Here is a 24,879-nt window from a genome sequence, read left to right on the forward strand (position 1 = left end):
CCACCCAGGTGCCCCTATGACCTGCATTTTCTGCTTAATATATTTTTAAGAGCTGCACTCTATTACATTCTATTACATAACATTCTATTACATAACAATTACATGACTATTCTGTTGTTATAGTTGTTCTTCTTTTAACTAAATCCTTATCAAAGGGTCTCTGAGTTGTTTTATTTCTTTTTTTCCTCCCAGAAAGATATTTTCTACTCCTTGTATGGGAAAAACATTGAAGACAATTTCCACGATACCATTAACTTATGGGCTTATACCTCTCTAAACATTTCTAACTTTGCACTCAATTCAGTGCAATGTGCACTTACTAGAAGCCACTTTCCTTTCCTGTACTTTATATATAATGTTCCTCGAGGCTCAGATCAGAGCCCCTTTTTATCAATTCCTATGGCTTCAAATCTCTGTTAGTGGGGCCTATTGAGTACATAATCTTTAGCCCACTTCTAGGAATCTGTCCTACAGATACACCTTCAAATGTTAAAAGATATATATTCATGAATTCCCATTAAAGCATTATTGGTAGTAGCAGCAAAAACAGCCACAAAGGCAGAAAAAAATCCTGGTTTTCATTAGATGAGTCAAATAAATTCTGCTACATTTATGTAATGGGATACAATGCAACCATTAAAAACCACTGATCTATAGGTACTACTATGCAAATTTATCCAAGACTTCTTAGTGGAGGTAAAAATAAGATGCAAAGCAATATGCATAACATTATCATATTTGTGTTAAAAAATAAACCAAAAAAAGTATACAAACACATTCTGTAAAACTTGACCTTCATATTGTGAGTGGGTCTAAAAAAACCTCAGTGGCCCAAGATACGAGTTTCCATTACCACAAGGTTAATGAAATGACCCCACCTGGAGTTAGGGTCCAGTTTGGAAACCCAAATTCTACCTAGTCCTAACTGCAGTTTGGTGCTACCTGGTGGCAGTAATCCACTCCAGTTGAAATATTCCTAGGTGCAGCTTCTAGAAAAGCAGTAGAGCTTCCAGAAATCCTATGATTAATTGGTTCCATTTTGCCTAAAGGGATTGGGCCCAGAAGATAATGAAGCTATGGAAGCCCACTTTTTTGCCTCCCCATTTCCTGAGTAGGGTAGCCTGTTGACTTCCTTTCCTTCCCACCCACCCTATCTTGCCTTCCCATGGAAAGCCTGGGCGGAGATAGAATAAGACCTCAATTCATTGTATCAGAATCTAAGCTCCCCCAGGGCCCTCTCTGCCTGTTGCATTGCATATGCTTACATTTATAAGTTCTGCTTTACATTAGTATGACTTTTTAAAAGTAAAATTAATAGACCTGGAAGGAACTGCTGAACTGGAGGAAATAGTGGTTATGAACAGATAAGCTATGGTTGAAACCACTTGATTAATAGTATTTATTTATTTATTTTTAAAGATGTTATTTATTTATTTGCGAGAGAGAGAAAGAGAAGCACACTTCCCGCTAAGCAGGGAGCCCCGATGCGGGGCTCTATCCAAGACCTTGAGAACTTGACCTGAGCACCTCTGATTAATAGTATTTAAAACACACACACGCGCGCACACACACACACAGGATGCCTATCAAAGTGCTGATGCTGGAGGTGGGGTCGCCCCAAGGGGGTAATGAAGAGATTGACAAAAAGCTTCCCACAGTCCTAATTGGAAAATCTCCAGCTTCTCTGATGACAAGTGACACAGAAAGGACATCAACTGACCTTACCAAAAAACTAAAGGGAGCATTTGCTGATTCAAAGACCCTCATCCAAAGATGATCCAGGTCCCCAAACTTGTCACTTAATATCTCCACTTACCACTGGATACCAAGAACCTGAATGATTTGGGGGAGTTAGGAGTTTTTTGTTGTTGTTGTTTTGTTTTTTTAAGATTTTATGTATTTATTTGACACAGAGAGAGAGAGAGCGTGCCACAAGCAGGGCAAGCTGCAGAGGGAGAGGAAAAAGCAGGCTCTCTGATGAGCAGTGGCCCAACTTGGGGCTTGATCCCAGGACTCTGGGATCATGACCTGAGCCAAAGGCAGATGCTTAACCGACTGAGCCACTCAGGTACCCCGGGAATTAAGAGTCTTACCGTGATTCCTGCATATCTAGAAGACCAAAAGCTGGCAATGCTACATGTGGAAGGCATCCCAGTGGATCACAGTGAGGTCACCTTCATACCACCACTTCAGGTGAAACCAACAGGCTGCCCACTCTGTTTCTGTGGTTACCAGACCAGAATGACTGAATGGGTGATAGAATGTGTTAGTAGCAGAGTGTATTTCAAGGACTCAGTGATCACGGACAGGAGATATGGTATAACTCAAATGTTTATTGAAAATCGAAATCCATGGCTGAGTAGCTTTGTGTCTTAAGCCTTTTTTTTTTTCATATTTCTTATATTTGAAGAAATAATATTTGCACTTTTTCTCAATTCCTTTTCCTTTTGTTCTCTTTTGCTTAACAATCATATTAAGAATTATTTCTCTTTTTCCTTGTTTCCCTTAGGAAATTAACAATAGTTGTTTTAAATCAAAAGACATAGAGATCATTTTCTAAAAATCATGTGTTAGCATAGTTAATCATGGAAATATTATTTAGGCAAGGCAGTTATTTATTTATTTTTTTAAAGGTAATTAGTTTATATATGCCATACAAAGGGGAATTCATAGCAGGAATTCATAGAGAATTCATTTGGGGATTCTTCTGTTATTCTCAGCAATCTTATTTCTCAGAATTTTTCTTTATTGCAAAATTCTATTTAAAATATGTTGTCCATTAGAGTGGCATTATTAATCCATAAATAGAACTTAGTCTCTCTAAAACACTCATGGGTTACAAATATTCACATATAAGTCATGTTTTATTTCTATATAGGGGAATAAATGATTTTTTAAATTTGTTTACTCAATTCAATGTAAAGATGTATCAAAAACTACACTGGCTTTATGATATATAAATTTGAGCACTTTCAGATTATTCTTCAAATATCTTGGGATGGCTGACTGATGTATGCAAAATGCAAGTAATTTCTGTTTTAAATTTACATGTGACTTTTTTATGCTTAGTCATATATAAGACACATGTTATTAATAAGAGCAACAGCAATAAAGGAAAAAACCATGAATTGTATTGAGATAAAAACTAAAGCTATTTTTCAAGAGAGAAAACTTATTGAATACAAAACATTATCCCAAATGATTCAAAGTCACCACTTAGCATCAATAAAACTGATTTGAGTTTATCTTTGTGTACGGTGTAAGAGAATGGTCGAGTTTCATTCTTCTACATATAGCTGTCCAGTTTTCCCAGCACCATTTATTGAAGAGACTGTCTTTTTTCCACTGTATATTTTTTCCTGTTTTGTTGAAGATTAATTGGCCATAGAGTTGAGGGTCCATATCTGGGCTCTCTACTCTGTTCCACTGGTCTATGTGTCTGTTTTTATGCCAGTACCATGCTGTTTTGGTGACCACAGCTTTGTAATAAAGCTTGAAATCAGGTAACGTGATGCCTCCAGTTTTATTTTTGTTTTTCAGCATTTCCTTAGTGATTCAGGGTCTCTTCTGATTCCATACAAATTTCTGGATTATTTGCTCCAGCTCTTTGAAGAATACTGGTGGAATTTTGATCAGAATGGCATTAAAAGTATAGATTGCTCTAGGCAGTATAGACATTTTAACAATGTTTATTCTTCCGATCCAAGAGCCCAAGATGCCCTTCAACGAACGAATGGATAAGGAAGATGTGGTCCATATACACTACGGAGTATTATGCCTCCATCAGAAAGGATGAATACCCAACTTTTGTAGCAACATGGACGGGACTGGAAGAGTGAAATAAGTCAAGCAGAGAGAGTCAATTATCATATGGCTTCACTTATTTGTGGAGCATAACAAATAGCATGGAGGACATGGGGAGTTAGAGAGGAGAAGGGAGTTGGAGGAAATTGGAAGGGGAGGTGAATCATGAGAGACTATGGACTCTGAAAAACAGTCCGAGGGTTTTGAAGGGGCGGGGGGTGGGAGGTCGGGGTACCAGGTGGTGGGTATTATAGAGGGCACAGATTGCATGGAGCACTGGGTGTGGTGAAAAAATAATGAAGACTGTTATGCTGAAAATAGATAAATTTAATAAAAAAAATAAAACTGATTCGACTGTCCATACACAATCTCCAAACATTGTTAGATGTTTCATTCCTGCTTATTCCCACTGATAATTTAAAAAAAAAAATCAATGTTGATACCCAAAACTAAACAAAACAAAATCAAATCAAAACCATCAAAGCACAAGACAAAAGAAGGGCTAGTATTCTGGGGAGAGGGAGGATAAAAACAAAATATAGGTAACAACAGACTAACAAAGAAAACTTAACTGTGTATCTTTAATACCATTAATAGAGTTTCTGTTTAATGACAACCTGAAATAGCAAATCCATGAAACTCAAACAATAGAATCTTTCCCCTCAAGCAAAAGGAAGTAAACACAGGAAACCTCTTCCTTCTGGGCAAAACAGATACTGAAACAGCTGTTAGTCAGGATGTGGAGAAAGGAGGGTGCGCTGGTGGATAGGTGGTTTGGATCTACACATGTGCTCCTAACTCTCCTGAATTCTGATACTTCACTTCCACCCCCAACAACCCTTCCTTTATGTAGACTATGGGAGAGCTACCATTACTCATGGAAATGAACCAAATCCTCTCAGTATACTAGAACAGAAAAGATAGCTGCTCCTCACTCTTTCAGAGCATCTGTACATAAAAAATCCACTCCTTACAGGGAAAATAGAAATGAAAAGAAAAAATAAATTCATTAGGAAGCAAAGTATACAAAGACCAATATATATCTTTGAAATTTAAAATTAACAATGGATTTTTGTTCTGGGATATATATCCCATTAATCTAAATAATTTGGCATAGAATCTAGGACATAGCAGCCATTCAGTAAATATTTGCTGAGTGCGTGAATGAGTAAAAATATATCACATAGCCAATATTCTTAAACTGAGGACAGCAAGGTTATTGTTTCTCCTCCAACGAATTAAGTACACCTCCTGCCACAGCAATTCTAGTTTGCATTCAGTACACTTGAGGACATCAGGAACTAAAGTTATTATCTCAAAAAGAAATCAAATCTGTACACAAAGCAAATGTGTATTGTGTACCTACCGTGTACGAGCCTCTGCACTTGGCAATCCTGGGTCACTACAAGAAGTGTAAAACAAGGGCTATGGGAAACACTGGCCAAATCAGTGAGGCAGCTAAGCCCACAGCAAATGCCCTTCCTGTGAAAACATCCTTGGCTGTCTGTCTGTCTCACAGGGGGCCGTGACCCCAGCCACAGGCGACAGCAGGAACATCTGAAGGAGCAGGAAGTCAGATGAGGTACCAAGGGAGCCAAATGGAAGGGACAAATGTAAGCCACAGGGCTTCCTGCCCTGCCCTGAATTAAAAAGGTTTATCATCCTCTGGTTCTCAAGAGCTCTTCTGTTTCATCAGCTATCCACAGAGGTAACTGAAATGTCACACCAGTTCTGAAAGGGTCAACATAGTTTTTTTAAAAAGTGATTCTCCTTGCAAATACCATGGACCAGTAATCCATTATGTGTTTATAGCAACTTGTTCATTCATTTGCCGATGGATAAATAGTTCTAATTTTTGCCAATTGTGAAAAAGCCATTATAAATATTTGTGAACAGGTTTTTGTGTGGCTATATACCTTATTTTCTCATGGGTAAATATCTAGAAGTGGGATTGCTGGGTCATATGTGTATGTGTATGTTTAACTTTTTAATAACTGCCAAACTCTTTTCTTTTTTTTTACCTCTCACCCCTATAACTGTCAAACTGTTTTTCCAAGTGTCTATACATTTTGAATTCACACCAGTGATGTATGTGAGTTCCAATTGCCCTGTATCCTCACTAGCACGTTATGCTATCAGTTACTTTAAAATTTTTTTTCTGATGGGAAGTGTGTTGCGGTGGTTTTCATCGCCATCTCCCTGGTAACTAATGATGTTGAGCATCTTCTCATATGCTAAGTGGAGAGGTGGTTTGGAACCACAATATTTGCCATTTGTTCTGAATATTTGTTTACCTTATAATATTTGACTGTTTGCTAGACAAATTAAAATTATATTTAGTGAGAATTTGAAACCCAGCATGATGTTAGATCTTTTTTCTTTACAATATACCTTAATACTTTAGCTGTCTGGGACCAAGCTTTGAGGGTTTTTTGGTTGTTTGTTTGTTTGTTTTGTGAGGTTTTTGTTTGTTTTTGTTTTGTTTTGTTTCAGGTTTTTTTTTTTTTTTTTTTCAGGCTGGAAGAAAATCCAGACCACCAGACCCCAGGCTTGTAGCCTTTTGAGTGTCTCAAGAGGAAGAGATATGGGGTGCCTGGGTGGCTCAGTGGGTTAAAGCCTCTGTCTTCGGCTCTGGTCATGATCCCAGGGTCCTGGGATCGAGCCCCACATTGGGCTCTCTGCTCAGGAGAGAGCCTGCTTCCTCCTCTCTCTCTCTGCCTGCCTCTCTGCCTACTTGTGATCTCTGTCTGTCAAATAAATAAATAAGATCTTTTTTTTTTTTTTTTAAAGATTTTTTTTTTTTTTTTTTTTTATTTGACAGACAGAGATCACAAGTAAGCAGAGAGGCAGGCAGAGAGAGAGAGAGAGAGGAGGAGGAAGCAGGCTCCCCGCTGAGCAGAGAGCCCGATGCAGGACTCGATCCCAGGACCCTGAGATCATGACCTGAGCCGAAGGCAGCGGTTTTACCCACTGAGCCACCCAGGCGTCCCAATAAATAAGATCTTTTAAAAAAAAAAAAGGAAGAGATATTACATTAGGGCCTCTGTCTTTGAAGGGGATGAATGCCAATCCTGAAACCTTCATGCAACTGAGTCCTCAAAACCTTAACTCTGGGTCTCAGCTGCTTTCAGTGGGTTGTCAAAAAGCCTCAGAATCAAATTTCAGTCCTTGGATTCCAGGATATAGTGTGGGTCATTTCCCAAGACCTCAGTGAAGCTCTGCTTTTCAGTTTCCTTTTGACTATCAGTAAATCCTCCTTTGGTTCACCTTTTTGAACTATAATCATTTCCTTGTTTTAATTTCTTACTATCTCATTAGGTCTCCAATGCATGCAAGAATGTGTGTCTGTGTGTATTTCAGCTTTTTCAATTGTCTTGAATGGGAGGTACAGGTGGAATCCTCTAGTCTATCAGCCCTTGAATCTGAAATGAGAGGTGGTTGTTCTAGGAAATTTTTGGTGTAGCTGGAATAGAGTGTTGTACAAGGAGAACAGGGGGCATGAGATTAAAAATGTGGAGTCAGAGAGGTAGCTGGTCATAATGTCAGGTCATACTGTTTTTGATTTTACTCTGAATGATTAGCAATCAAATGTTTTGAGCAAAAGGGTGACTTGATCTTACCTGCAAGTTAAATAGATCCTTTTGGCCTCTATGTTGAGAATAGATTGTGGTGGGGAAGGGTTAGGGAAAGGGGAAGGAAAACAGGGTCCCATTAGAAAGTTATTGAAATAATTCAGGTGAGGAGGTGAGGCATGATGAAAACTGGGACCAAGAAAATAGCAATGGCGGTGGTGAAATGCGTTGAGATTTTTTATACACAGTATTTTGCAGGTAAAACTAATAGGATTTACTGATGCATATAGGGTACAGAGGAAGACATGAAATAAGGTATTTGCCTGGGCAACTGGAAAGACAGAGCTCATTTCCTGAGATGTAGAAGACTATTCAGGAGAGGTTTGTCAGTGGGGCAACTGATGATGTTGTTGTAGAATCAGGAGTTTGATTGGGGACAGGGTAAGTTTGAGATCCTATTAGATATTTGAGTGAAAGGGTGAGTGGATGGTTGGCCATGAGCTTGTAATTTAGGAAAGAGGTTGGGCTAGAAACGTAAGTTTGGGAATTGTGGGTGTGTAGATGCTTTCAAAGCTAAGAGACTGGGGATGGTGTTACCTACAGAGTAAATAAAGAGTTTAAAAGTTCTTAGCCTAAACCCGTAAGTTTCCTAACACTTAGCAGTCAGTACATAAAAAGGACCTGACCAGCCAGTGGAATAGAAGGAAAACCAAGAGATATTGATGTCTCAAGCCAAATGAAAGTTTCAAGAAGGAAGCATGATCAACAGTTCTGGGAGGTGCAAATAAAGCCATGGATTAAATAGTATTCAGGTCATTGGTGACCTGGACAGGGGCTATTTCAGTAAATGAGATTAATAAAAGGAAAATGATCCTTCTATTTCTTTAAAAATAGCTTTTATCAAGTTTAACACAAAAGGTGAAGCTTATTGCACCAACATGAGATTTACTAATTTTCCTCTGAGCAGTTAATGTGAATTACATTGATAAGCCAATTACTCAAAGAGGTTTTACTTAATCTGGATAATCTCATCATTACTTAAAGTAGGGCTTTTAATACCTTAGAAAGATATACCTTTAATTAAGAAGGAAAAGGCAAAGTTTAGAAGAGTAAATCCAAAAAATAAATTGGATTTGACAATACTAGCTTTAGAAAGACCTCTGTTCTTTGAGCAAAACCCAAGAAAAACAATTCTAGTAGGACCCTCAAGGCAGCAGGAACTTGCAGGCTGTCATCTCCACAGATAGAAGTGCTTCCCCATCCCTCCCATGAAAAACACTCAGTGGTCTGTGCCTTTATTTATCTGAAGCGTTATTTCTTTGGCCTCATAAATAGATTTGTGTACTCCAATTTCTGAATTGTTTTTTTTTATTTTCATATTCTCAAATTCCTCTTATTTATCTAATATTCTCATATTTTGTGATATGGGAACAGGTGGGTATTACATAATTTTTGAGCTCTTATAAAAAATAAAAGTAACATTCAGAATCTTTAAAGAACACAAACAAGCTTTCATGTCTACAATTTCTCAAACATTTTCTTGAATAAAAAAATAATAAAACATCGAGCACTACAATTATTTCTAAATTCTGTATACCACTATAATTAGTTCTTTCAGATTTTGGTTTAAACATAACTTTCTTTTCCCCAATACATTAGAGAATGTATTTATTCTCTAAATTTCCATACAGAATAAGAAATTAAATATCCCTTCATTATAAATTGTTCCCGATTATCTTTCATTTAAAATTTTTGTTTCAATCAAATATTAGATATGTTTAAGCTATTTAAGATATTTAAAATTGGGAATGGTTCCTTTTTTTTTTTAAGATTTTATTTATTTATTTGACAGACAGAGATCACAGGTAGGCAGAGAGGCAGGCAGAGAGAGAGGAAGGGAAGCAGGCTCCCTGCTAAGCAGAGAGCCTGATGCGGGCTCGATCCACATACCCTGGGATCATGACCTGAGCAGAGGCTTTAACCCACTGAGCCACCCAGGTGCCCCACATTTTTTTTAAGGTTTTCTTTATTTATTTGAGAGGAAGGGTGAGTGAGAGAGCAAACATGAGAAGGGAGAAGGTCAGAGGGAGAAGCAGACTCCCCACAGAGCAGGGAGCCCAATGGGGGGCTCAACCCAGGCCTCCGGGATCATGACCCAAGCTGAAGGCAGTGGCTTAACCAACTGAACCACCCATGGGCCCCTGGGAATGGTCCCTTTTTAAAGCCCATTTTGATACCTTTATGGACATAGAAAGTCTTTTAGTTTGAAGAAAAATAAGGCACACTGATAGCATGGTTACAATATAAGAGTGTTTAAGAATGATAACATTGGGGGCACCTGGGTGGCTCAGTGGGTTATGCCTCTGCCTTCAGCTCAGGTCATGATCTCAGGGTCCGGAGAGCAAGTCCCACATTGGGCTCTCTGCTCAGCAGGGAGCCTGCTTCCTTCTCTGTCTCTCTCTGCCAACCTCTCTGTCTACTTGTGATCTCTCTCTGTCAAATAAATACAATCTTTAAAAAAAAAAAAAAAAGAATGAGGGGGCGCCTGGGTGGTTCAGTGGGTTAAGCCGCTGCCTTCGGCTCGGGTCATGATCCCGGGGTCCTGGAATCGAGTCCCACATCGGGCTCTCTGCTTGAGGCGGGGAGCATGCTTCCCCCCCTCTCTCTCTGCCTGCCTCTCTGCCTGCTTGTGATCTCTCTCTCTCTGTCAAATAAATAAATAAAAATATTTTTAAAAAAAAGAATGATAACGTTGGAGACCATCACACTTGGGTTTAAATTCCACATCTTCTACTAAATAATTTCATAACCTTGAAGTCTGCCACTCAATCTTTCTCAACCTCATTCCTCATCTATAAATGGGGATAAGAATACCTGCCTCGCAGGATTATTGTGACGATTTTACAAGATAGTATATGAAAAGCACTTAATACAGGGCCAAGACTTGGGTAGGTGCTGAATAAAAAATTACTATTGAGGGGCGCCTGGGTGGCTCAATGGGTTAAGCTTTTGCCATCAGCTCACGTCATGATCTCAGTGTCCTGGAATCGAGCCCCTCGTCGGACTCTGCTCAGCAGGGAACCTGCTTCTCCCTCTCTCTGCCTGCTGCTCTGCCTGCTTGTGATCTCTCTCTCTCTCTGTCAAATAAATAAATAAAATCTTTTAAAAAATTACTATTGATCACCATCATCATCATCATTAGAACAGGACAATCTCCAAAGTCAAGTAGCTCAAAAGAAAAAAAACTAGAGTAAGTATGATCATTGCCAAAGGTTAGAATTTGATTTCACAAGGGAGATATCTATATTATATCTCTCTCTCTCTCTCTCTATATATATATATATATTATATATATTATTATATATATTATTATTGTTATGTTATTATTGTTAACAATAGAACACACTAAAGGAGAGAGGTCAGGATGATTCATCGCATTCCCTGTGCTAGATTCCAAGTGTTTTTATATATATATCTCAAGTTAGCCTGACAACAACCCCAGAAGGGAGCTAGTATATGCCTACCTAATGGATGAGAAAATGGAAACTCAGAGGGGTGAAGTGATTTGGTCAAGACTATACTGTATAAGACTATACAGTTAATTTGCAGAATCACCACTCTACTCCAATTTGTTTGACTCCAAAGCCCTGTTTCAACTAAACTTCCAAAGTAGAGTCACTTTGGGGAGTATTTCAGCTGGACCACTCACCCTCATCCAGACTACATCTGAATTGAAAACATGAGCTTGGGGGTAGCACAGTCTTGATCAACTCTCAAATTTTATTCTCTCTCTCATCCATAATCTAATCACACTAAAGGAACCCCAGAATTAAGAAAGTTAATAACAACACCTGCTGCCTGTATATAGCCTAACTCTCCTGGCTCGAATCTGCCAACTCTTCTCTGCATGGAGTTGGAATATTTCACTACCCTGGATAGTGCCCTTCTCCATACTGAGCGAATTTGATGGAGCTGGACCAGAACTGGCTATACTTCCCGTGGTCCTAGGAATGCAGTGATGATAATTACCAGTCAACTTTGGGTTGAAGAAGTTGCTTGACTCAGCAAGGCTGGCATTTCCTCCTACACGATTCTTTCCAGTTTGTTGGCAATGGTATCCAGGAGAAGCTGGAGAATTCTGATAACAGCTTGCTGGTTGGATTCCAGGAGAATAGCTCAGATTCTGCTGAAGACTCATCAGAAAGTGGAGAAATCCTGACAAAGGAAGTTAATGATAGCCCCTTTGGAAACTTTGACTACCTCTACAGATGCCTTCACAACTATTTAAAGCACCATCTTGGAGCTAACTGAGACAACAGAAAATGAAACAAACCCCATGAATGGAAATTAACAATCAGGCTGTGACCCACTTAAGTAGGTGTTGTGCTGGCTTGCCAAAGGCCTGCCAGAGAGCATACATACCCTGGGTTAATGGCTTGATGCCTTCCCGTTCATCACTTTTAGATGGAAATTACAATTGTCTCCTAATTACCTTGCAGAACTGTGTCCTCTTCTTTCTTTACCTCCATTCTTGCTAGCTTTTCCTAATTGTTTAACTACTTCACAGAACACAACAAGCAAAGAACTAGGAAAGGTGATGGGCTCAAACAATTGTGGATATTGACATGTTGCTATATTTACCATACAATATAGAAGACATGAATCTTGAGTGAAGACACTGTGTATTTGTGTAAGCTGTGGGCAATACTGGGCACACTCAGAGTGATTCATAAATGTTCTTTAAAGGCCTTTCAAGTTCAGGACACAATCAACACAAGTTATACTTCCTTTGCTGTTTAATTTATGCTCTTATCCAGCACTGTCCGATAGAAACAAAATGTGAGTGACTTCTGTCATTTTAGTTTCTAGTAGCCATCTTTAAAAAATTAAAAGAAGCAGGTGAAACTAATATTAATAATATATTTAAACCCAATGTATCTAAAATGTAATTTTAACATGTAATCAATACAAAAATTTATTAATGACATCGATCATTCTTTTTTGGAGGGTACCAAGGCTTCAGAATCTAGTGTGGGTTTTTTGGGTTTTTGTTTGTTTGTTTGTTTGTTTAAGATTTATTTATTTATTTGAGAGAGAGACAGCATGAGGGGCAGGGTCAAAGGGAGAAGAAGAGAGAATCTGAAACAGACCCTGCACCAAACATGCAGGCTGATGTGGGGCTTGATCTCAAGACTCTGAGACTGAAACCAAGAGTCAGGGGCTTAACCCACTGCACCATCCAGGTACCCCTGGAATCTAGTATATATTTTACACATACAGCTCCTTTCAATTCTACCTAGCCACACTTCAAGTGTTCATTAGCCTGACGTAGTTAATGGTGACCTCACTGGACAGTATAACTCCAAAGAAGTTGGAAGAATAAACACATAAGGAAGTAGTATAAGTTCTCCAGAGGAAAGTAAACACAGAAGGTTTAAGGTCTCCTTGTTGCATAGGGTGCCTGGGTGGCTCAGTCAGTTGGACAGCTACCTTTGGCTTGGGTCATGGTCTCAGGGTCCTGGGATTGACCCCCACATCAGACTCCTTGCTCAGCGGGGACCCTGCTTTTCCCCTGCCTGCCACTCCCCCTGCCTTCTGCCTGCTCTCTCCCTCTCTCACTGTCTGTGTCAAATTAAAAGAAAAAAATCTTAAAAACAAACTTTGGTCCCTAGGAGGGTGTGTTGGGAGTCAACAGGAATTAACCCACACCATTTGGTTTAATTTTGAAGGAAGTAGGGGCTGAAAGGAAAAGATGTCCAAGTTGTGAAATGTCTTAAAGGCACAGAGCTTTACAAGCTCAGAGCTTCCTGCCAAGAAAAGGACAGTTTAAATGAGCCCGTGAGAGTGATGAGAAGCGTGAGGATGGGGAAGAGAAGGATCTATTACTTCTGAGACCCTTCCTAACTAGAGGTTTTATGATTCCATATTTCCTGTAACTTTGTTAATGAGTACTTTTGAAGTGTTTCTTACAAATGTTTGTTCTTTTTAAATAATTTAGCTATTCAATATAAAATGTCTATGCTACAAATTCAGGGAATGAAAATTTTAAGTGCCAATCCCACCCTAAACAGAGGAACATGGTTCCAAGTTTCTGGGGTTCACATAAAAGAAGGTTCTAACTTATTTGTAGGTACTTTGAATAGTTGCCTAAAACACCAACTGGAATCTGAGAGACCCTGGTCCTAGTTCAGCTCTCTTAGTTTACAGAAATGGCAACTTTGGATGAGTCTCTTAAACTCTCTATGTATCATCTACATGATGGAAACAATGGTATCTATCACCCAAGCTTAGTGAAAGAATCTACCTAGATAATATGCAAAGCTCCAATAAAATTCTCCATAAACGGGTACTGATTATGCCTTGTTACTTTACAGTTTTGATTATTCACATATAGTTGTTCCCATCTAGTAAAATCTTTGGAATGGTTTCTTCCTGTTGGTGGAAATTTTCCTTAGAGCAATAGCCAAATAAGTGGCTATGTAAAATAGTATTTCTTTTAATTCCAAAGGGCTCCTTTCCAAAACAGCCACTTAGGAACAAGAGCCACTGAAAAGTGATTCATGTCTCTCATCGGCCCGTGGCAGGACCTGGCTTGTGTAGCAGCATCAGACTTAACTGCGAAGAACCAGGACCAGACACATCCTTTGCCAGGGGGGTCCCAGCAGAGTTCTTGCAGACTGTTCTATGGCGTGCTGTGGCTCAAATTCAATTCTAAACTCTGGTTCTAGGACTAAAAGCCTAAAGGAGAAAAACAAAGAAACAAAACAAAACCCCTAAACAGCCTCAAAGTCCTCTAACAACAAGAAACCTGTGGCTATTGCTCTAGTAGGGCCAATGGGCCATGAGAGGCATTTCCATTTTGTAGCTTTCTTACTAACCAAAAACGCAGGAGAGGTTTCCAAATAAATGTACATTCGTGAAGAATAAGTTACAGCAGGGTGTGTGGATGGGAAGCAGCACAAAATTTATTAGCCATCTCTGTTAAATACAATGCATTTAGAGGTCTCGTCCGAAAACGGTACCTGCTTATAGGACTCCCTTTCTTGTAAGTCACAGCTTTACATCACGGGCTTATTCTGGAGACAATATTGCTCATTCCCAAGGATTGCTTAGCATTTCTAAAATATCACACTGATTAGCTCTATTGTTCAGGGTTGTGGATCTGGATCCTTGACTGATAGGTCCCACCCAAGGAACTGATAGGCCACAGCCAAGAAATTTATTGACTTTTTTCTAACAACATAGATAACTTCAAGGTCGAGAGGCTAATTTTGAGCCACATAGACTAACCATCAGAACTTTAGCCCTACTAGTTACTAGTTTATGACCTTGACAAATTATTCTCTAAGTCTCAGTTTCTTCTTCTATCCACTATGGATAAAAAGATATCTACTTCATTAGGATTGTTATTAGGGTCAAATAGAAAGCCTATCAAGTGCTTAATATAGTGCCTGGCATGCGGAAATATATCAATAAATGTTGGCTGTTTTCCTGTATAAGACTGGTGGGAATTGGTGCGCCTGGGTGGCTCAGTTGGTTGAACCCTCTGTCTTCTGCTCAGGTCATGATCCTGGGGTGTTGGGATCGAGGCCCGCATCGGGATCTCTGCTGAGTGGGAACCCTGCTTAATGCCCATCATCCAACTACCATATCCCCCCATCCACCACCCATTCCCCAACCCTCAGTTTATTTCCCAGGGTCAAGAGTCTCTCTCGCTCTTTGGTTTCTTCCCATTCAGTTTTCCCTCTCTTCCCTTATAATCCTCTGTGCTATTTCTTATATTCCACATATGAGAGAAACCCTACAATAATTGTCTTTCTCTGATTGACTTATTTTGCTCAGCATAAATCCTCCAGTTCCATCCATGTCGTGTTAATGGTAAATATCCATCCTTTCTGATGACTGAGAAATATTTCGTGTGTGTGTGTGTATATATATATATATATATATATATATATATACGTCTTCATCCGTTCTTCTGTCAATGGACATCTCCACTCTAAAAACAGGGAAAGCTTCATGGAGTTGCGTGTCATTCTTGTGCAGGGGCCATGTTATCTTTCCAGTTTTAGTATATGTGCTGCTGAAGAGAGCACAAAGAGCAAGTATCTTTATTCTCATCACAGACATTCCAGAAAATCAGTAACTCATTTTCTGTGAGACCTCCCCAAGGCTCGACGAAAATTAGACAACTATATGTGTTCTTTCAGTGCTGTTGCCTGGGCTATGAAAAGTGGGAAAATTTAGTTTATTGCTATCTTCAGTGCCTGGCCCAGGTTGGCTTTCTAGAAATAATCAGGAATGAATGAATGAAAGATCTATCCTAAAGCATAACTGTGGCCCTTCATCAGTATCACAGAGATAATATTTTAAAAATATCTTCCATTATTTCCTTGGTAATTTTTTATTAATCCAGGAGTTATTTCTTTCCCATGCATCCCAACTGCTTTAAAGATAAGCCAAGAAGAGTGCTGTCCTAGGGAAGGAGGTTAGCACCAATGCAAACAAATGTCTTTTCTTTCAATTTTTGAAAATCAGAAAAAGTTTTATAAAGTAACATTTTATTTTATTTTTTATTATACTATAACTATATAAAGTGTTATATTGGTTTCAGGTATACAATATAATGATTCAACCATTCTACACATGTCTTCCTGCTCATCAAGGTAAGTGTATCTTAATCCCCTTTATCTCCTTCATCATCCCCCCACTCACTCATCTCTCCTCTGGTAACCACCGATTTGTTCTCTGCATTTAAGAGTCTGGTTTTGGGGACTCCTGGGTGGCTCAGTCGGTTAAGCATTTGCCTTCAGCTCAGATCATGATCCCAGAGTCCTGGGATCCAGTCCCACAGCAGGCTCCTTGCTCAGCAGGGAGCCTGCTTCTTCGTCTGCCTGCTGCTCTCCCTGCTTGTGCTCAAACCCTCCTTCTCTCTCTCTGACAAATAAATAAATAAAATCTAAAAAAAAAGAAGTCTGTTTTTTTGTTTGTCCCCTTACTTTTTATTCATTTGTGTTGTTTCTTCAATTCCACATCTGAGTGAAATCACATGGTATTTGTCTTTCTCTGACATTTCACTAAGCGTTGTATCCTCTAAGTCCACCCATCTTGTTGCAAATGGCAAGATTTCATCCTTTTTATGGCTGAGTAATATTTCATAGTATATATACCGATGCCACATTTTCTATATCAATTGATCTTTGAATGGACACTTGGGTTGTTTCCATATCTTGGTTATTGTGATAATGCTACAACAAACATAAATCTTTTTGGATTAGCGTTTTTGTTTTCTTTGGGTAAAAAGCCAGTAGTAAATTTCTGGATCATTGGAAATTCTATTTTTAATTTTTTGAGGACCTCCATACTGTTTTCCACATTGCTGCACCAATTTGCATTCCCACCAACAGTGTCGGAGGGCTCTTTTTTCTCCACATCCTTGCCAACATTTATTATTTCTTGCATTTTTTATTTTAGCAATTCTTCAGATGTGAGGTAATACCTCACTGTGGTTTTTATTCACATTTCCCTGATGATTAGTGGTGTTGGGCATCTTTCCTTGTGTTCATTGGCCATCTGTATGTCTCCCTAGGAAAAATGTCTAATTGAGTCCTCTATCCTTTCTTTTTAAAATTTTTTAAAGATTTTATTTATTTATTTGACAGAGATAACAAGTAGGCAGAGAGGCAGGCAGAGAGAGAGGAGGAAGCAGGCTCCCCACTGAGCAGAGAGCCTGATACAGGGCTCTATCCCAGAACCCTGAGATCCTGACCCGAGCCGAAGGCAGAGGCTTAACCCACTGAGTCAACCAGGCACCCCCTCTATCCATTTTTTAATTGGATTGTTTGTTTGGTGTTGAGGTCGCTAAGTCCTTTATACATTTTGGATATTAACTGTTTATAGGATTTATCATTTGCAAATATCTTCTCTCATTCAGTAGGTTGCCTTTTTGTTTTGTTGATGGTTTCCTTCACTGTGCAAAAGCTTTTTATTTGGTGTCATCCCAATAGTTAATTTTCCTTTTGTTTCCTTTGCCTGAGAAAACTTATCTAGAAAATCTTGCTCTGGCTGATCAAAGAAATTACTGCCTATGTTTTCTTCTAAGAATTTTATGGCTTCAGGTCTCATATTTAGGTCTTTAATACATTTTGAGGGTTTTTGCATATGGTATGAAGGTGGTCCAGTTTCATTCTTTTGCATGTAGCTGTCCAGATTTCCCAGTACCATGTGTTGAAGAGACTTTTCCCCACTGTATATTCTTGCCTCCTTTGTCCTGGATTAATTGGCTATATAAGTGAGGGTTTATTTCTGGGCTCTCTATTCTGTTCCATTTATGTCTATTTTTATACCAGCATCACACTGTTTTGATGATCACAGCTTTGTAGTACATCTTTTTTTTTTTTCTTAAAGATTTTACTTATTTACCTGATGGAGGAGAGAGATCACAAGTAGGCAGAGAGGCAAGCAGAGAAAGAGAGAGAGGAGGAAGCAGGCTCCCTGTCGAGCAGAGAGCCCGATGTGGGTGGGACTCGATCCCAGGATCCTGAGATCATGACCTGAGCTGAAGGCAGAGGCTTAACCCATTGAGCCACCCAGGCGCCCCTGTAGTATATCTTGAAATGTCTTTTTTTTTTTTTAAATTTCATAGCAAGACAGATTTGAAAACCAGATGTTGAAGAGAGAGTAAATTTTTTTTTTATAAATTCTAAAATATCCTTTTTTTTACATATAAGAAGTAATGCCTACATGTCTAAAATTAGTTTTCCTCTAAGCCACAGGCAGAGTGGACTCAGAAGTGACCCAAGGAAAGTTCCTATAAGACAGGAAGAGCAAATAAAAGGTATTTTACCAAAAGAAGAAAAGAATACCAAGAGGTCAGGTGCTTGGGCCCTGGCTTCCCTTTCACACCTTTTCTTCTGGGTGGTACCTTACAGACTACGCTAAAGAAAACTGGAGAAAGTTTGGGAAAAGAAAAACCAGAGATATTTGTGCCCCATTCCCAATTTGGGATTTGGAAGGAGATTGCCTCCCAGAGTACACTGCATGCACATGGAGGGTGAAAGCAGCAGAGAGGAAGACCAAAGAGAATTATATTACAGAATTATATACTTGTTGCACTGCTTGGTATTCATTTCGTTAAATTTTAACCGCAGTTTACAAGTAGGTCAGTTTAGGATTGCCTGGCTTCAGAAGTGCCCGGGAGGCCCGGGGCCTTCCGTAGGTCTTCCGTAGCCTCTGGGAAGAAAGATGGAATGACCTTTGTAGCTTCGACTGACTCCTACTTCCTTCTGTTCCTGAGTGACAAGGTCCTGCCCAGAATTGGCTGTCCACACAGCATTTGTCAGCAAGTTCTGTCTTTGCTGCTCTTAGAGTAACCCTACTCATTTTCCTTTTGCAGCAATGTTGTTAGAACCACAGGCAGATAGATCCAGGTGCTCACTCCCACCCTGCCAGCTGTTAAGTTGTCTGACCTGGAGTAACCTTCTCTGAGCCTGCATTTTTATTATTATAAATAAACAGTGACGAAATGAGAATAAATAGGTAGAATATTGCAGGGCTTACAACATGAAAAGCACTTAACAAAGCATGGACTATGCCTTATCTCCTTTAATTCACACATTCACCATAAGTGAGGTAAAAACTGTTTTTTTGTCTTCATTTTACAGAAAAGAAAACCTGCCAAAGTCACACAGCTAATGAGTAGCGGTAGGAATTGAATCGGGGTCTGGATGACTGCAAGGCCCATGAAGTTAATGGCCATATAGGAGGACTCCTTGATAGAGCAAAAGCTCTGAGCAGCTCAGAGCATTGGGACTCCTTACGTGTAATGTGTCTGCTCATCTGTGTGAATAGTTGGTCTGAATGAGATTAGCACTGATCCCTGTGTGGTCAAGGTCATGTATATAACTTTTAAACAAGTCCCACATTTATTCTAACTAAACTATTTGGATCTGTAACTCTGACTTACCAGTTTCCATTAAGCTCCCTTCTAGGGCTGGGGTCATGCCACTGTAAGCTCCCCCTAGATTTGGAGACAGATGCCTGCTGGTGACTGCCTAGGGCAGCATGCCTTAAAGCCAATGACAGCCTGGGCAGGTTCCCAGCTGCTGAAATTAGCCTGCAGGATCCTTGCAGGCAAAGGTGTATTTTAGGACAGCAGTACCGAACAGCATCACAGGATGGCATGTGATCAGAATAGGGCCCCTTCCATGTTTCCTTTAATGTCCAAATAGTTCCTGCTCATGTTTGACCCTATTGCATAGACGGCTTGTATAGAGTGAAAGAATCTATTTATTTGTTAAATCAACAAATATTCATGCACATACGATTCAGGACCTGAATGATAATGACTTTTTAAAAATAGATTTTAATTATAATAAAACAAATTCTCTTCTTCATAGGACATCACCACATTTTAGATAACAAACTTATTTATTGCAAATGATTTTATTATCTGCTAAATTCTTCCATGGGAATCATTTAAAGTTCCTGGTAATAATAATAATGGCTGATGATAATACTTCTTAATGAATTATCATGAGTAAAAGTATGACTCAATAAACCCAGTATGGAAGGAACTTTCTGATCTAAATGTGGAATATTCAAGACAGGAAAAAACTTAGATGTTTTATTCTCCACCACCACCTGCCCTGCAGGCATAGTTTACAAATCAGGAAGCAGGTTCAGAGACTCTAGATCATTTTCAAGGTCACTCAGGGGGTTTGAAACACAGTTATGGATCCTGACTTCCATGTCACTTCACCACACTTCCCACTCACGGTCCGCCCTACAGCTATGGCAGTTACTGTGGGCAGGTAACTCACTACTCCCCATTTTGGGAGTGGAACTTAGACATAGGTCATAGTCATAGGAAGAATTCCAAATATTCATCAAATAAAAAGTTGAGACATGTTAGAAATCCAAATCCAAGAAAAATGTATTAAACCTTCAACAATGCAGACACCCAGCATCTCAACTCATTCGTACAACAATCCATGGGAGTGACATAATTGTCCTATTTCACAGCTGAGAAAATGGGGCTTAGAGAGGGCATGAAGTGCCCAAAGTTCTCACGATAGTAATGGAATGAGGCTTTATTATTGGACTTTGTGATTCTAGTTCAGGGCTTTTCTACTTCCACATGGCAATACTTTTTTTGAAGTTTCCATTAGCACACCCCAGGGTAAGAACTAAGGATCTCTTTGGCTCTATAAATGACCAGACACTGCATCATGGGCTATTTCCAATACCCATTTGAGGTAAAGGCACAGCATTGGGCCCACGGCCCTTATCTTGAGGAATTGTTCTTCCTTCTGGCTGATGAACTGGAATTATTCAGAAAGATCTTGTATAAAGTGTGACTGTTGGCACAAAAGACAATGGTAAGTGGAATAATAATAAATTACAAACTCAAGCATCTTCCCTACTGTTCCAGCTTGGACAGCTTATTACCGCACAGATAAATCCTCCAGCTAGCTCAGGAAAAACATAAACATCAGCTTTTGCATTTTGCCCATGTTGATAGCTGGTCACGTGCCAAATGGGTTTGCAATTTAGTCTGGAACATTAAAACCCTCTAAATCCACTGTCTTAAGCTTGTATTTGACCCCCCCCCCCAATGCTCTACGGCTCCACCATTCATTTCTATGCCAGCTGAGTATATGTAACTCTTTACTAATATCCCCTGCCTCTTAGAGGTCACTGCTTCTGCTTCTTCTTCTTTTTTCCCCATGTATTGCATCAGCATGCTCTGTAAGCTAGAGACCTTTAAATATTTAAAGTTGTAATTTAGCAAACTATGGAGAAGCCAGAAATAGAAGTTTGCATTTTTAAAAGTTTTCCTGTACAATAGGATTAGAAATGCACTAACTCAAAGAGGAAAAGACTGAATCTCCCTCATAGGTTCCAGAAGTTGCTTGACTTATTTCACTAGCATAATCTCTTCCAGTCCCGTTCATGTTGATACAAAAGTTGGGTGTTCATCCTTTCTGATGGAGGCATAATACTCTATAGTATATATGGACCATATCTTCTTTATCCATTTGTCCACTGAAGGATATACTGTCTTTGTAAGATGACACCCTATTAACTATTGCATATACAGACAAAGGGCATAGAGGACATATTGCCCACTTATCTCCTTCAGAGTTTCTCTTGCCAGAGTCAATGCACTTTCCTTTTGCTTTCTCTTCCTAACTTCCCATTCCCTGCACACCTGCACAGCAACACAGCTATAGCCTCACTTCTGTCCATTGGCACAGCTCTTAGGATGACCAGCAATAACCCTACAATTGCTAAATCTAATCTGTCCTTACCATACTTGTCCTTTGTGCCAAATTCTTTACTGTTCCCTCCTTCTCAAACCTCTCCTCTTTAGGTCAATAATAATAATTATTGTTGTCGTTAATATTATAAGTTGGCATTAATAGAGTGCTTAAATCTATAAGGTGTTATGTTAGACACTTTATATGAGTTCTGTCCTTGAATAATCATAACCCCATGTGGTCAATATTATTATTATTCTTATGTTACAGATGAAGAAATTGAGTCATAAAAAGGTTAATTAATTTGCCCAGAGAGACACAGCTAATATACAGTAGAACCAGACTTTGAACCCAGGCGTCCTTTTCCCTAACCCTGAAGCCAATGTTTGTAAACCTTATCCTGCATTGCCCCATAGTTTTCAAGACAGTGACTATATAGAGAAAGCAGAAACGTTAAAACTATATCTAGATTGCAATTCGTTTTTCCAAGTTTAAGCTAAAGCAATGTTAGAAAAGGAAATTTTTTTAAATAGGTGAGAGTGAAAATATATCATAAAAGTACCAGCAGGGTACCTGGGTGGCTCAGTGGGTTAAGCCTCTGCCTTCAGCTCAGGTCACGATCTCAGGGTCTTGGGATCGAGACCCGCATCGGACTCTCTGCTCAACAGGGAGCCTGCTTCCTCCTCTCTCTCTCTCTCTCTGCTTGCCTCTCTGCCTACTTGTGATCTCTCTCTGTCAAATAAATAAATAAAATCTTTTAAAAAAGTACCAGCAAATAAATTTTAGTCTTTTAGAAACACAATGAAGTAAAATAGAAAAGTATTTGATTATCTCCAAGAGTTTTTCTCCACATCTTGTTTGAAATGGTATTTGGTGTGCAGCCTGTGGCAGACAGACCCCATGATCCCTGCCTCCTGTAGTTCACACTGTTAAATAATGCTGTCCCATTAAGTGTGAGCAGGACCTTTGATTGGCTTCTAAGAAACAGAATATAACAAAGGTGATAGGCTGTCACTTTGGTGACTAAGTTCTATTTTCTAAGACCATCTTACTAGCACACTCATCCTAAAGATGTGGCCTGCTTGCCATGGTGAATTAAGAGGCCATGTTGGGAAGTCCATGTGAAAAGAGAGTGAAAGTAGTCACTAAGAACTATGGGCACCTTCCAGGCCAGAGCCCTTAGTCCTACAACTGTAAGGAAAGAAATTCTGCCAAAAGCCCAAGTGAGCTTGGAAGCAGATTCTTTCCTAAATAAGCTTCTAGCTGAGAAGGCAGCCCAGTGACAGCCTGGTTAGACCCTGAGCAGATGACCCAGCTAGGTCAAGCTCTGATTCACAGAAGCTGTGAGACAATAAGTGTGTATACTTTTAAGCCACTAAATTTGTGGTAATTTGATATCAATAATAGACACTAATACACAACTTCATTCATGACCTCTCCCAAATTTCAACAAAAATTCTTACAAAATCACATACAAAAAATTGTAAAGAAAAAAAAATCATAACAACACAGAATACTTGGCTGAGAGTCAATCTAATCTCAGAATCTTGGAGGGATTATGCCATGAAAAAAACCCATGCCATGTCAATTAGTCTATGCACTAAAAGAAGGGCAATTGTTATCCATTCCTGCATGATAAACTGCGCCAAATCTTTATTTTTTTTTATTGTGTTATGTTGGTTACCATAAAATATATCATGAGCTTTTTAAAAAATTTAATTTCTTTTCAGTGTAACAGAATTCATTGCTTATGCACCACACCCAGGGCTCCATGCAATCCATGCCCTCCATAATACCCACCACCAGGCTCACCCAACCTCCCACCCCCGCCCCTTCAAAACCCTCAGATTGTTTTTCAGAGTCCATAGTCTCTCATGGTTCATCTCCCCCTCCAACTTCCCTCAACTCCCCTTTCCTCTCCATCTCCCAATATCCTCCATGTTATTTCTTATGCATCATTAGTTTTTGATGCAGTGTTCCAAGATTCTTTGTTTATGTACAACACCCAGTGCTCTATGCAATATATGCCTTCCTTAATACCTACGACCAGGCTCACCCTTCATTCCCCCCTCCTCCCCTTTAAAACCCTTAGTTTGTTTCTCAGAGTCCACAGTCTCTCATGGTTCAACTCCCCCTCCAATTCCCTTTCCTTCTCCTACTGTCCTCCATGTTATTCCACATCTATTAATACTTATTCTCAAAAAGTTAAAGGGAGAATTACCATATGACCCTGTAATTCTACTTTAAGGTATATACCTGAGAGAACTGAAAATATGTGTTCACACAAAAGCTTGTACACAAATGTCCACAGCAGCATTATTTGTAGTAGCTAAAAGGTGGAAACAACTCAACTCATTGCATGGATCATCTGATGATGAATGGATGAACAAAGTAAGGTATGTCCATACAACAGAATATTACTCAGCCATAAAAAGGAAAGAAGTGCTGATACATGCCATAACATAACAAAGCTTAAAAATATTATTCTAATTAAAAGATGATAGACACAAAAGGTCACATAATATGTGATTCCATTTTATATGAAATGTCCAGAAAAGACAAATCCATAAAGACAGAAAATAAATTACTGGTTGCCAGGGGATAAAAGAGAAGAATTAGAAGGTACAGGATTTATTTTGGGGGTGATGGAAGTATTCTGGAATTAGGTAGTGGTGATGGTTGGGGAACATCATGAATATACAAAGTATCACTGAGCTGTGCATTTGAAAATGGTAAATTATATGGAATATGGATTTTATCTCAATTTAAAAAATTGAAATAAAAATAAACAAACATTATTTCTCACAGTTTCTGTGTAAAGAATTTGGGAGTGAATTGTCTGGGAGATTCTGACCTGAGATCTCTTATAAGCAGTTAAGATGTCAGATGAAGCTACAGTCATTGTATGAAGTCTAGACTAAACTGGACTAGAGATGGAGAAATTGCTCCAAAAGTAGTTCAATCACATGGCTATCCTATTGATGCTAGTTGTTGGTGGGGTGCCTTGGTTCCTCTCAGTGTGGGTTTCCTCACGGGACTACATCAGTATATTTACAACAGGTAGCTGGCTTTCCCAAAAACAAGTGATCAAAAAGATAGCAAGACAGCATGCCATATCTTTTATTTCCTAGCCTCAGAACCCATGAAGGTACTTTCTCAGAAAGTAAGAGATTGTGTTTAGCTCTTAACCACTTTTCTTTCCTTATTAAGAAAGTCAAGGTCTTTACCAACTAGAACACTGA

General features: G+C 39.2%; 1 long non-coding RNA gene across 1 annotated transcript in view; it reads left to right on the forward strand.

Annotated features, from left to right (window-relative positions):
* LOC309846015 overlaps window positions 1-24,879 on the forward strand; it is a 50,915-nt gene that overhangs the window by 8,664 nt on the left and 17,372 nt on the right. The window contains exon 2 of the long non-coding RNA XR_014301681.1: window positions 15,991-16,042. This is a non-coding gene — a long non-coding RNA (uncharacterized lncRNA). The remainder of the gene's footprint in view (window positions 1-15,990; window positions 16,043-24,879) is intronic.

The sequence above is a fragment of the Mustela nivalis genome, assembly GCF_964662115.1.
Source record: "Mustela nivalis genome assembly, chromosome: 13".
Classification (NCBI taxonomy): domain Eukaryota; kingdom Metazoa; phylum Chordata; class Mammalia; order Carnivora; family Mustelidae; genus Mustela; species Mustela nivalis.